The sequence below is a fragment of the Lathyrus oleraceus genome, unplaced genomic scaffold (assembly GCF_024323335.1).
Source record: "Lathyrus oleraceus cultivar Zhongwan6 unplaced genomic scaffold, CAAS_Psat_ZW6_1.0 chrUn0009, whole genome shotgun sequence".
NCBI lineage: Eukaryota > Viridiplantae > Streptophyta > Magnoliopsida > Fabales > Fabaceae > Lathyrus > Lathyrus oleraceus.
In genome coordinates, this window is record NW_026112400.1 from 219,380 (window position 1) to 234,574 (window position 15,195).

At 29.8% G+C, this 15,195-nt stretch overlaps 1 non-coding gene across 1 annotated transcript; it reads right to left on the bottom strand.

Annotated features, from left to right (window-relative positions):
• Positions 1–9,299: 9,299 nt before the first annotated feature.
• On the bottom strand, positions 9,300–9,383 carry TRNAL-CAA (transfer RNA leucine (anticodon CAA)). The gene has a single exon. It is a non-coding gene; the product is annotated as a tRNA-Leu (tRNA).
• Positions 9,384–15,195: the final 5,812 nt, after the last annotated feature.

Sequence of the window (15,195 nt, forward strand, 5' to 3'; positions counted from 1 at the left end):
GTCGAATCCACAAAGACCAAATGTCAATCTATCGTTATCTATTATTACGGTGTTTATCTAAGGTAACCGAAACATGGTTTTTAAGAGTGCACAATGAAAAATAAAGTATTAAATTAAGTTCAATTAATAAAGACAGTTTTAGATGTAATTCACATAATCAATTGATATTCCAAGTACTTGCTAATAGAATTACTTATGAGCAGTGTTTCCTACTTTGAAAAGAACCAATTTAACGGGAACTGTCGCTTTCGCGTATTCAGAACCGAGTTGTACTCCCTAATCAAACCCTCTTATTGTCACTTATAAAAAGGCGCGCATTGCATCACTTGAAAAAATAATTTGTCATTCAACGTCTTTATCAGTTATAAATTATGTTATTTATTCCCCATTAAAATAAGGAAACATGAAAACAATTAGATGAAAATTTTATCTTAAATGACACTTACTTTTATTACATTTATTTATACCTTTAATGATGGTATTAGTTTCCTATCAAGAAATAATATCACTGTCTAATTGTTTTATCACCTTTCTCAATCTAGGTTAGACAAATTAGACACAGATAGAAAATTAGTTTATTCCCCTTAAATATATTTATCCTCTTTCGTAGAATAGATTTGATAAATTAGATACAAATCAAGAATTCATTTATTCCCCTTAATTTGTAGTTATTAGCCGCAAATGTTGTAAATACGATATATTTAGTGAAATATGAAAGAAAAAGGATCAAGCCAAAGTTATTGACATGAAATTATAGTTTGTTTAATTCTCCTCCTTTAATTACTCGCCGCTTTCATTATTAATTCCCCAAAAAGTTTAGGCATGTGTTTGGTTTGATTTTCATTGAAGAAAAAAAATTCCTTTGTTTGCTACATATTGCTTCGAAAATGTTTCTTCCTAAATATAAACCATTAACTGCTTGATGTTACGTGTCGTCTATTAATTTTGTGTTCACAATTGCTAATTTTTAAGAATTAAGATTGTAATTTTTAGTCAAGTTTAGGTTGTGGATCATTTACATTTTTTAGTTTTGAGTTTTCGGTGTTCATATCTTGATTTCATCTACTATTTTTTTGTTGCTGCTTTTTGGTAATTAACTTGTTTTGGTTTCGATTAATTCTTGATTTTGTGTTTGTTGTGAGCGATTTTTATGCATTTGGTAATTCTCCTAATATGATTTTTTTATAGTTATACTTGTTTATTCATAATTTATTTTTCTATTGTTTCAATTTGAGGAACATAAAACGAAAGTGCTATTTTATTTAGTATATTGTTGTGCCACTTATATCATAAGTTCAGAAAAAGAAAGAAATCCCACTTCTTGATTTTGTGTTTGTTGTGATGCGTGTTTTTTGCAAGTATACGAACGCGTCAAAGAAATATAAAAGATTGTCGAATCCACAGAGACCAAATGTCAATCTATCGTTATCTATTGTTACGGTGTTTATCTAAGGTAACCGAAACATGGTTTTTAAGAGTGCACAATGAAAAATAAAGTATTAAATTAAGTTCAATTAATAAAGACAGGTTTAGATGTGATTCACATAATCAATTGATATTCCAAGTACTTGCTAATAGAATTACTTATGGGCAGTGTTTCCTACTTTGAAAAGAACCAATTTAACGGGAACTGTCGCTTTCGCGTATTCAGAACCGAGTTTTACTCCCTAATCAAACCCTCTTATTGTCACTTATAAAAAGGCGCGCATTGCATCACTTGAAAAAATAATTTGTCATTCAACGTCTTTATCAGTTATAAATTATGTTATTTATTCCCCATTAAAATAAGGAAACATGAAAACAATTAGATGAAAATTTTATCTTAAATGACACTTACTTTTATTACATTTATTTATACCTTTAATGATGGTATTAGTTTCCTATCAAGAAATAATATCACTGTCTAATTGTTTTATCACCTTTCTCAATCTAGGTTAGACAAATTAGAGACAGATAGAAAATTAGTTTTTTCCCCTTAAATATATTTATCCTCTTTAGTAGAATAGATTTGATAAATTAGATACAAATCAAGAATTCATTTATTCCCCTTAATTTGTAGTTATTAGCCGCAAATGTTGTAAATAGGATATATTTAGTGAAATATGAAAGAAAAAGGATCAAGCCAAAGTTATTGACATGAAATTATAGTTTGTTTAATTCTCCTCCTTTAATTACTCGCCGCTTTCATTATTAATTCCCCAAAAAGTTTAGGCATGTGTTTGGTTTGATTGTCATTGAAGAAAAAAAATTCCTTTGTTTGCTACATATTGCTTCGAAAATGTTTCTTCCTAAATATAAACCATTAACTGCTTGATGTTACGTGTCGTCTATTAATTTTGTGTTCACAATTGCTAATTTTCAAGAATTAAGATTGTAATTTTTAGTCAAGTTTAGGTTGTGAATCATTTACATTTTTTAGTTCTGAGTTTTCGGTGTTCATATCTTGATTTCATCTACTATTTTTTTGTTGCTGCTTTTTGGTAATTAACTTGTTTTGGTTTCGATTAATTCTTGATTTTGTGTTTGTTGTGAGCGATTTTTATGCATTTGGTAATTCTCCTAATATGATTTTTTTATAGTTATACTTGTTTATTCATAATTTATTTTTCTATTGTTTCAATTTGAGGAACATAAAACGAAAGTGCTATTTTATTTAGTATATTGTTGTGCCACTTATATCATAAGTTCAGAAAAAGAAAGAAATCCCACTTCTTGATTTTGTGTTTGTTGTGATGCGTGTTTTTTGCAAGTATACGAACGCGTCAGAGTAATATAAAAGATTGTCGAATCCACAGAGACCAAATGTCAATCTATCGTTATCTATTGTTACGGTGTTTATCTAAGGTAACCGAAACATGGTTTTTAAGAGTGCACAATGAAAAATAAAGTATTAAATTAAGTTCAATTAATAAAGACAGGTTTAGATGTAATTCACATAATCAATTGATATTCCAAGTACTTGCTAATAGAATTACTTATGGGCAGTGTTTCCTACTTTGAAAAGAACCAATTTAACGGGAACTGTCGCTTTCGCGTATTCAGAACCGAGGTTTACTCCCTAATCAAACCCTCTTATTGTCACTTATAAAAAGGCGCGCATTGCATCACTTGAAAAAATAATTTGTCATTCAACGTCTTTATCAGTTATAAATTATGTTATTTATTCCCCATTAAAATAAGGAAACATGAAAACAATTAGATGCAAATTTTATCTTAAATGACACTTACTTTTATTACATTTATTTATACCTTTAATGATGGTATTAGTTTCCTATCAAGAAATAATATCACTGTCTAATTGTTTTATCACCTTTCTCAATCTAGGTTAGACAAATTAGAGACAGATAGAAAATTAGTTTATTCCCCTTAAATATATTTATCCTCTTTCGTAGAATAGATTTGATAAATTAGATACAAATCAAGTATTCATTTATTCCCCTTAATTTGTAGTTATTAGCCGCAAATGTTGTAAATACGATATATTTAGTGAAATATGAAAGAAAAAGGATCAAGCCAAAGTTATTGACATGAAATTATAGTTTGTTTAATTCTCCTCCTTTAATTACTCGCCGCTTTCATTATTAATTCCCCAAAAAGTTTAGGCATGTGTTTGGTTTGATTGTCATTGAAGAAAAAAAATTCCTTTGTTTGCTACATATTGCTTCGAAAATGTTTCTTCCTAAATATAAACCATTAACTGCTTGATGTTACGTGTCGTCTATTAATTTTGTGTTCACATTTGCTAATTTTCAAGAATTAAGATTGTATTTTTTAGTCAAGTTTAGGTTGTGGATCATTTACATTTTTTAGTTCTGAGTTTTCAGTGTTCATATCTTGATTTCATCTACTATTTTTTTGTTGCTGCTTTTTGGTAATTAACTTGTTTTGGTTTCGATTAATTCTTGATTTTGTGTTTGTTGTGAGCGATTTTTATGCATTTGGTAATTCTCCTAATATGATTTTTTTATAGTTATACTTGTTTATTCATAATTTATTTTTCTATTGTTTCAATTTGAGGAACATAAAACGAAAGTGCTATTTTATTTAGTATATTGTTGTGCCACTTATATCATAAGTTCAGAAAAAGAAAGAAATCCCACTTCTTGATTTTGTGTTTGTTGTGATGCGTGTTTTTTGCAAATATACGAACGCGTCAGAGTAATATAAAAGATTGTCGAATCCACAGAGACCAAATGTCAATCTATCGTTATCTATTGTTACGGTGTTTATCTAAGGTAACCGAAACATGGTTTTTAAAAGTGCACAATGAAAAATAAAGTATTAAATTAAGTTCAATTAATAAAGACAGGTTTAGATGTAATTCACATAATCAATTGATATTCCAAGTACTTGCTAATAGAATTACTTATGGGCAGTGTTTCCTACTTTGAAAAGAACCAATTTAACGGGAACTGTCGCTTTCGCGTATTCAGAACCGAGGTTTACTCCCTAATCAAACCCTCTTATTGTCACTTATAAAAAGGCGCGCATTGCATCACTTGAAAAAATAATTTGTCATTCAACGTCTTTATCAGTTATAAATTATGTTATTTATTCCCCATTAAAATAAGGAAACATAAAAACAATTAGATGCAAATTTTATCTTAAATGACACTTACTTTTATTACATTTATTTATACCTTTAATGATGGTATTAGTTTCCTATCAAGAAATAATATCACTGTCTAATTGTTTTATCACCTTTCTCAATCTAGGTTAGACAAATTAGAGACAGATAGAAAATTAGTTTATTCCCCTTAAATATATTTATCCTCTTTCGTAGAATAGATTTGATAAATTAGATACAAATCAAGTATTCATTTATTCCCCTTAATTTGTAGTTATTAGCCGCAAATGTTGTAAATACGATATATTTAGTGAAATATGAAAGAAAAAGGATCAAGCCAAAGTTATTGACATGAAATTATAGTTTGTTTAATTCTCCTCCTTTAATTACTCGCCGCTTTCATTATTAATTCCCCAAAAAGTTTAGGCATGTGTTTGGTTTGATTGTCATTGAAGAAAAAAAATTCCTTTGTTTGCTACATATTGCTTCGAAAATGTTTCTTCCTAAATATAAACCATTAACTGCTTGATGTTACGTGTCGTCTATTAATTTTGTGTTCACATTTGCTAATTTTCAAGAATTAAGATTGTATTTTTTAGTCAAGTTTAGGTTGTGGATCATTTACATTTTTTAGTTCTGAGTTTTCAGTGTTCATATCTTGATTTCATCTACTATTTTTTTGTTGCTGCTTTTTGGTAATTAACTTGTTTTGGTTTCGATTAATTCTTGATTTTGTGTTTGTTGTGAGCGATTTTTATGCATTTGGTAATTCTCCTAATATGATTTTTTTATAGTTATACTTGTTTATTCATAATTTATTTTTCTATTGTTTCAATTTGAGGAACATAAAACGAAAGTGCTATTTTATTTAGTATATTGTTGTGCCACTTATATCATAAGTTCAGAAAAAGAAAGAAATCCCACTTCTTGATTTTGTGTTTGTTGTGATGCGTGTTTTTTGCAAGTATACGAACGCGTCAGAGTAATATAAAAGATTGTCGAATCCACAGAGACCAAATGTCAATCTATCGTTATCTATTGTTACGGTGTTTATCTAAGGTAACCGAAACATGGTTTTTAAGAGTGCACAATGAAAAATAAAGTATTAAATTAAGTTCAATTAATAAAGACAGGTTTAGATGTAATTCACATAATCAATTGATATTCCAAGTACTTGCTAATAGAATTACTTATGGGCAGTGTTTCCTACTTTGAAAAGAACCAATTTAACGGGAACTGTCGCTTTCGCGTATTCAGAACCGAGTTTTACTCCCTAATCAAACCCTCTTATTGTCACTTATAAAAAGGCGCGCATTGCATCACTTGAAAAAATAATTTGTCATTCAACGTCTTTATCAGTTATAAATTATGTTATTTATTCCCCATTAAAATAAGGAAACATGAAAACAATTAGATGCAAATTTTATCTTAAATGACACTTACTTTTATTACATTTATTTATACCTTTAATGATGGTATTAGTTTCCTATCAAGAAATAATATCACTGTCTAATTGTTTTATCACCTTTCTCAATCTAGGTTAGACAAATTAGAGACAGATAGAAAATTAGTTTATTCCCCTTAAATATATTTATCCTCTTTCGTAGAATAGATTTGATAAATTAGATACAAATCAAGTATTCATTTATTCCCCTTTATTTGTAGTTATTAGCCGCAAATGTTGTAAATACGATATATTTAGTGAAATATGAAAGAAAAAGGATCAAGCCAAAGTTATTGACATGAAATTATAGTTTGTTTAATTCTCCTCCTTTAATTACTCGCCGCTTTCATTATTAATTCCCCAAAAAGTTTAGGCATGTGTTTGGTTTGATTGTCATTGAAGAAAAAAAATTCCTTTGTTTGCTACATATTGCTTCGAAAATGTTTCTTCCTAAATATAAACCATTAACTGCTTGATGTTACGTGTCGTCTATTAATTTTGTGTTCACAATTGCTAATTTTCAAGAATTAAGATTGTATTTTTTAGTCAAGTTTAGGTTGTGGATCATTTACATTTTTTAGTTCTGAGTTTTCGGTGTTCATATCTTGATTTCATCTACTATATTTTTGTTGCTGCTTTTTGGTAATTAACTTGTTTTGGTTTCGATTAATTCTTGATTTTGTGTTTGTTGTGAGCGATTTTTATGCATTTGGTAATTCTCCTAATATGATTTTTTATAGTTATACTTGTTTATTCATAATTTATTTTTCTATTGTTTCAATTTGAGGAACATAAAACGAAAGTGCTATTTTATTTAGTATATTGTTGTGCCACTTATATCATAAGTTCAGAAAAAGAAAGAAATCCCACTTCTTGATTTTGTGTTTGTTGTGATGCGTGTTTTTTGCAAGTATACGAACGCGTCAGAGTAATATAAAAGATTGTCGAATCCACAGAGACCAAATGTCAATCTATCGTTATCTATTGTTACGGTGTTTATCTAAGGTAACCGAAACATGGTTTTTAAGAGTGCACAATGAAAAATAAAGTATTAAATTAAGTTCAATTAATAAAGACAGGTTTAGATGTAATTCACATAATCAATTGATATTCCAAGTACTTGGTAATAGAATTACTTATGGGCAGTGTTTCCTACTTTGAAAAGAACCAATTTAACGGGAACTGTCGCTTTCGCGTATTCAGAACCGAGTTGTACTCCCTAATCAAACCCTCTTATTGTCACTTATAAAAAGGCGCGCATTGCATCACTTGAAAAAATAATTTGTCATTCAACGTCTTTATCAGTTATAAATTATGTTATTTATTCCCCATTAAAATAAGGAAACATGAAAACAATTAGATGCAAATTTTATCTTAAATGACACTTACTTTTATTACATTTATTTATACCTTTAATGATGGTATTAGTTTCCTATCAAGAAATAATATCACTGTCTAATTGTTTTATCACCTTTCTCAATCTAGGTTAGACAAATTAGAGACAGATAGAAAATTAGTTTATTCCCCTTAAATATATTTATCCTCTTTCGTAGAATAGATTTGATAAATTAGATACAAATCAAGTATTCATTTATTCCCCTTTATTTGTAGTTATTAGCCGCAAATGTTGTAAATACGATATATTTAGTGAAATATGAAAGAAAAAGGATCAAGCCAAAGTTATTGACATGAAATTATAGTTTGTTTAATTCTCCTCCTTTAATTACTCGCCGCTTTCATTATTAATTCCCCAAAAAGTTTAGGCATGTGTTTGGTTTGATTGTCATTGAAGAAAAAAAATTCCTTTGTTTGCTACATATTGCTTCGAAAATGTTTCTTCCTAAATATAAACCATTAACTGCTTGATGTTACGTGTCGTCTATTAATTTTGTGTTCACAATTGCTAATTTTCAAGAATTAAGATTGTATTTTTTAGTCAAGTTTAGGTTGTGGATCATTTACATTTTTTAGTTCTGAGTTTTCGGTGTTCATATCTTGATTTCATCTACTATATTTTTGTTGCTGCTTTTTGGTAATTAACTTGTTTTGGTTTCGATTAATTCTTGATTTTGTGTTTGTTGTGAGCGATTTTTATGCATTTGGTAATTCTCCTAATATGATTTTTTTATAGTTATACTTGTTTATTCATAATTTATTTTTCTATTGTTTCAATTTGAGGAACATAAAACGAAAGTGCTATTTTATTTAGTATATTGTTGTGCCACTTATATCATAAGTTCAGAAAAAGAAAGAAATCCCACTTCTTGATTTTGTGTTTGTTGTGATGCGTGTTTTTTGCAAGTATACGAACGCGTCAGAGTAATATAAAAGATTGTCGAATCCACAGAGACCAAATGTCAATCTATCGTTATCTATTGTTACGGTGTTTATCTAAGGTAACCGAAACATGGTTTTTAAGAGTGCACAATGAAAAATAAAGTATTAAATTAAGTTCAATTAATAAAGACAGGTTTAGATGTAATTCACATAATCAATTGATATTCCAAGTACTTGGTAATAGAATTACTTATGGGCAGTGTTTCCTACTTTGAAAAGAACCAATTTAACGGGAACTGTCGCTTTCGCGTATTCAGAACCGAGTTGTACTCCCTAATCAAACCCTCTTATTGTCACTTATAAAAAGGCGCGCATTGCATCACTTGAAAAAATAATTTGTCATTCAACATCTTTATCAGTTATAAATTATGTTATTTATTCCCCATTAAAATAAGGAAACATGAAAACAATTAGATGCAAATTTTATCTTAAATGACACTTACTTTTATTACATTTATTTATACCTTTAATGATGGTATTAGTTTCCTATCAAGAAATAATATCACTGTCTAATTGTTTTATCACCTTTCTCAATCTAGGTTAGACAAATTAGAGACAGATAGAAAATTAGTTTATTCCCCTTAGATATATTTATCCTCTTTCGTAGAATAGATTTGATAAATTAGATACAAATCAAGAATTCATTTATTCCCCTTAATTTGTAGTTATTAGCCGCAAATGTTGTAAATACGATATATTTAGTGAAATATGAAAGAAAAAGGATCAAGCCAAAGTTATTGACATGAAATTATAGTTTGTTTAATTCTCCTCCTTTATTTACTCTGACCATGGGTTATGGATGGAAATGGTCATGTATACCCTTCATTTTCCCTCTCTGGTATGATTTGGATTTCTAGTTTGTTATATATATATATATATATTGAATCATCTTGATCATGTCCGATTTTGTTGGATTCTATTTAATTTGGTTGTGCCACTTATATCATATAATGTGAGAAGTGGGATTTGAACCCACGCCCTCTCACGAAGACCAGAACTTGAGTCTGGCGCCTTAGACCACTCGGCCATCCTGACTTTACTGATTCTTTATCACACTATCTTAATATATCACTAAACACTAATTTTGAGAAAATGAATCCACATTCAGGATTATATCTTTTTAACAACATTATTTACTTAGTAGTGATCATGTTATGCTTGGTAATTTGTTTTTACCATAATTCCACTACTATCGCATTTTATTTTTTCATTTTAGAAGAAAATTTACTCACCTCTTATCTTTTTTTAAAGTAATTGAGTTAAGTACTCTTACAAAAATCTATCTTGACGAAAACATGTTTATACATTTTCATTCACAAGAGTATTTTGGATACATGTAGAAATACCAATCAAAATATGAAAACTAAGTTGAAATTCTCCTACTCTTACAAAAAGAATGAGGTACATCAATGGCTTACTTCCGAGGATACTCTACCTTGGTCTTTCATGTATATATTATTAAGAAGAAAACGATAACTACTAGTAATCATGTCAAACTTAATATTATAGTTTTGTTGATAACAAAAGAGTCAACTACCTTTATGGAATATAATTCAAACCCAACCATACCCAAATGCAAATGTTTCACTCATTTTATTTCTGATAACAAGCTAAGAGCTTCATCCTACCTCACTAAGAATGGAAAGTCATTTATTTTTTCATGCATAAAAATGACCTTAATCCTCTCGGATGCACATACCTTTTATAAGAAAATTATAATATTGATGAAAATGACACATTAATATAGCATTTAAGATGACCCAATGCCATGTTTTTGAACTTAACTATTGATGTATCTACCTCAAAAAAAAATCGTGTGGCACGAGCTTTTGTGCCAATTTAATCCTTCATTGAATTCAATCGCACCAATAGAAAATTTATATCTTAAGTCCAAAAACCGGTTCTGAAATATGTTATTTTGAGGCTTTAAATAATTTCAAATATGAGAATAAATTATTGAAAAATTATTTTTCTCAAGTAGGTTAACAACATAGTAAACCACAAAGATATTGTTGTTTTCATTGATTTACCATAAGTAGACTACTATTATTGTGTCTGAAATATGGTTTAGTTGATCGCAATATAGATGATTTTTAAGGAAATAAAAGTGAAGATATTGTAATCATCACTTCTTTGGTATCATCACTTATGTATATCAATAAGACAAAAATAATTATGGAGTACAAGAAAAAATTGTTCAACAACAAGCCTACGAAAACTACTAGTCATGTTTGGTCTAGCCACATCCAAAAATATATGATGCAAACAACATAATTTCTTAAAATTTTAGAACAAAAATATGGAGATATTAAATTTTTTTAATCAGATACTAGTGTCGGAACACATGACATCACTTGAAAAAATAATTTGTCATTCAACATCTTTATCAGTTATAAATTATGTTGTTTATTCCCCATTAAAATAAGGAAACATGATAACAATTAGATGCAAATTTTGTCTTAAATGACACTTACTTTTATTATGTTTATTTATACCTTAAATGATGGTATTAAATTCCTATCAAGAAATAATATCACTATCTAATTGTTTTATCATCTTTCTCAATCTAGGTTAGACAAATTAGAGACAGATAGAAAATTGGTTTATTCCCCTTAAATATATTTATCCTCTTTCTTAGAATAGATTTGATAAATTAGATACAAATCAAGAATTCATTTATTCCCCTTAATTTGTAGTTATTAGCCACAAATGTTGTAACTACTATATATTTAGTGAAATATGAAAGAAAAAGGATCAAGTCAAAGTTATTGACATGAAATTATAGTTTGTTTAATTCTCCTCCTATAATTACCCGACGCATTCCTTATTGATTCCCCAAAAGTTTAGGCATGTTTTTGGTTTGATTTTCATTGAAGAAAAATAATTCTTTCCTTATATTACTAATTTGTTCGCTACATATTGTTTGCTCAAATATCCAGATTGAATCAAATACAACTTCAATTGACTCTCTGACCATGGGTTAAGGAAATGGTCATGTATACCCTTCATTTTCCCTTTCTGGAATGATTTGGATTTCTAGTTTGTTTTATTTCATCTGGCTCGATTTTATATATCTCTCTCTCTCTCTATATATATATATATATATTGGTTTGAATCATCTTGATCATGTCCGATTTTGTTGGATTCTTTTAATTTGGTTCCTTTTGGTTTAGTTTAATTATGTGTAGTTTATGTTGGACCGAATTAGATCAATTTGATTAGTGGTTCGGTTAAACATGTCAATTGATTTTCATTGAAGAAAAATAATTCTTTCCTTATATTACTAATTTGTTCGCTACATATTGTTTGCTCAAATATCCAGATTGAATCAAATACAACTTCAATTGACTCTCTGACCATGGGTTAAGGAAATGGTCATGTATACCCTTCATTTTCCCTTTCTGGAATGATTTGGATTTCTAGTTTATTTTATTTCATCTGGCTCGATTTTATCTCTCTCTCTCTCTATATATATATATATAATTATGTGTAGTTTATGTTGGACCGAATTAGATCAATTTGATTAGTGGTTCAGTTAAATATGTCAATGATTTTCATTGAAGAAAAATAATTCTTTCCTTATATTACTAATTTGTTCGCTACATATTGTTTGCTCAAATATCCAGATTGAATCAAATACAACTTCAATTGACTCTCTGACCATGGGTTAAGGAAATGGTCATGTATACCCTTCATTTTCCCTTTCTGGAATGATTTGGATTTCTAGTTTATTTTATTTCATCTGGCTCGATTTTATCTCTCTCTCTCTCTATATATATATATATATAATTATGTGTAGTTTATGTTGGACCGAATTAGATCAATTTGATTAGTGGTTCAGTTAAATATGTCAATTCTAAATATTTTTGCTTAGGAACACCCTAAGAATTAAGATTGTGATTATTGGTCAACTATTTTTTTGTTGCTGCTTTCTAGTAATTAATTGCTTTGGTAGCGATTCTTATGCCTTTGGTGATTCTCCTAATATGATTATTTTTTATATTTATACTTGTTTATTCATAATTGATTTTTCTATTCTTTCAATTTGAAGAACATAAAACAGAAGTGCTCTTTTATTTAGTATATTGTTGTGCCACCTATATCATAAGATGTTAGAAGTGGGATTTGAACCCACGCCCTCTCACAAACACCCAAACTTGAGTTTGGCGCCTTAGACCACTTGGCCATCCTAAATTTCATGACTCTTTGTCACACTATCTTAATATGTCACTAAACACTAATTTCGAGAAAATGAATCCACATGCAGGATTATATCTTTTTAACAACATTGTTTACTTAGTAGCGATCAAGTTATGCTTGGTAATTTGTTTTTACCATAACACCACTACTATCACATTTTATTTTTTCATTTTCGAAGAAAATTTACTCACCTCTTATCTTTTTTTAAAGTAATTGAGTTAAGTACTCTTACAAAAATCTATCTTGACGAAAACATGTTTATACATTTTCATTCACAATAGTATTTTGGATACGTGTAGAAATACCAATCAAAATATGAAAACTAAGTTGAAATTCTCCTACTCTTACAAAAATAATGAGGTACGTCAATGGCTTACTTCCGAGGATACTCTACCTTGGTCTTTCATGTATATATTATTAAGAAGAAAACGATAACTACTAGTAATCATGTCAAACTCAATATTATAGTTTTGTTGATAACAAAAGAGTCAACTACCTTTATGGAATATAATTCAAACCCAACCATACCCAAATGCAAATGTTTCACTCATTTTATTACTGATAACAAGCTAAGAGCTTCATCCTACTTCACTATATTCCATATCAATCCTCTTATAGGGTTTTGATTCATTCAAGATTTCTCCCGACACATGATCTCGACCAAAAACAACATAACACCATCAAGGAACTTTAAATCATCAACGAGACACCACTTCTAAGGAACTTAAGCAATCTAGAGCGTAACTATGAGTGTCCATACACCTCATAGAGTCACACACAATATTTCACACACATCTAGCGATAACACTTCACTTCGTATCCAAAATCATTCATCTCAATCGTCCCGTCCCATCTTCCATAATCTTAGCTCATGCTCTTACTCATATACAGTCCGAGTTACATGTTTAAGTTTAAGAATAGCTGATTCCCGTTCCTCGTGGGAAGTATAATTCATGAATCCTCCCAATATGGTAGAGTATCATTGTACACAAAAATACTACTCTCCTGGGGGTCCTCATCCGAAGCCATGAATCCCAGAAATTATTGAATGCCATATTCCGACTAATCAATTTAGACTTTACTAACGCATACAATATACTGAACTAATCCCTTCCAAATCACCACTTAGTAAGTCTCTTCCAACATCACTCCTTAGGGTTTTCATTATCTGTAATAGTGATACACCTAAGAGTTACTCACATCGAATATGGTTCACTAGGTTGGTTTCCCCAAATGTATGACTTCCATGATATCTCTAGAGATGACCAACTACGCACTACACCTTCAGAAATCCCAATTTCAAAACTACCAATCTGACTTATGGTGACTTGTAACTCCATCCTCAATTTCTACATCCACAACGATACACTTATGACACTTAAGACACCCTTAGCTCCAACATGGTGTGAATGTTTATACTTCGTGACCAACCAACCAAACACTTCTCAAGAAGATAGATAACAACCAGACTTCCAATAAGCCACTATTACTCTTGCAATTCAAATAAAATGCACTTAAGATGAACCTTATCATTGCCACACATTTATGATTGGAATTTTTCTTCTAACCCAATACCTACTACACACTTCATCATATCGGGGTTACTTGTCTTTATGACTTGCCACAGATAATCCTCATTGTCTCCCAATAAGCTCTTGCAACATAACATATTCCATATCATACACTTAGTCCATATTCTCCAGCTTGGTTTATCATTCATTGTCTATCATCAACTCAACTTCGTAGAATACAAGACTCACTGTTATACGGTGAACTAACTTTATGTGTTTTGCTTTGGAAAGCAAATGTCGCGGTTAGCAAGAGTCGCCACCGACTTTTCTTTTATCCAATAAGGAAAGGTGGAAAAGAACAGGAAAGTTAATTATTTTGAAAAGAGAATTTAACTTTGTAATGATTCTCGTATGAATGTATACAAAGTGGTTATCTCGTTTATTTTTAAAAGTAGTTTAGAAAAATATAACTCGGTAATGATTCTAGTATGAATGTATACCAAGTGGTGATTTTCTAAAAGATGTTTTGAAAAGGTGGGGTGTGAAAAATATTTTAGGTTGTGAGCCAACAATTAAGAGTTATACCTTCCTAGGGTCTTTACGGGTATTTCCTATCCTTATGAGGGTAAAACTGTCCTTACTATTGAGAAGTAAGTAGTCTTGTCTTTTTGGATTTAAGGGTCATCGTAGGGTCATCGATTGGTCATTGAAGGCAACAGTTGTAAGGATACCTTAGCATTTGAAGGGACACTCATCATTTAACCGTAGACTACACCGAAGGGTCATCGAGGGACAAAATCATATATTCGAAGGCAACATCCGAGGGACTATGATTTATTTTATGATGATTTAATCGAAGGGTCTTTGCTAAGTATATCCCCACATTCGCGGGACATGACCGTAATACCGTAGTCGTAGGGTAACAAAGAGAGGTCCAAGATCACTTATTTAAAGGCAAAGTTTTACAATTAATTAGATAGCCGTAATCGATTAAGTAATTAGGTCCACATTAAAATCGATGAAATCAATACATTAAAATCAGCTAGATAATTTAGGATGTATCTCCACATTAAAATTAAGTAATTCAGAATCCATCTCCATAAGGGTATCCCACAAATAAAGTGGAATACTTAGCC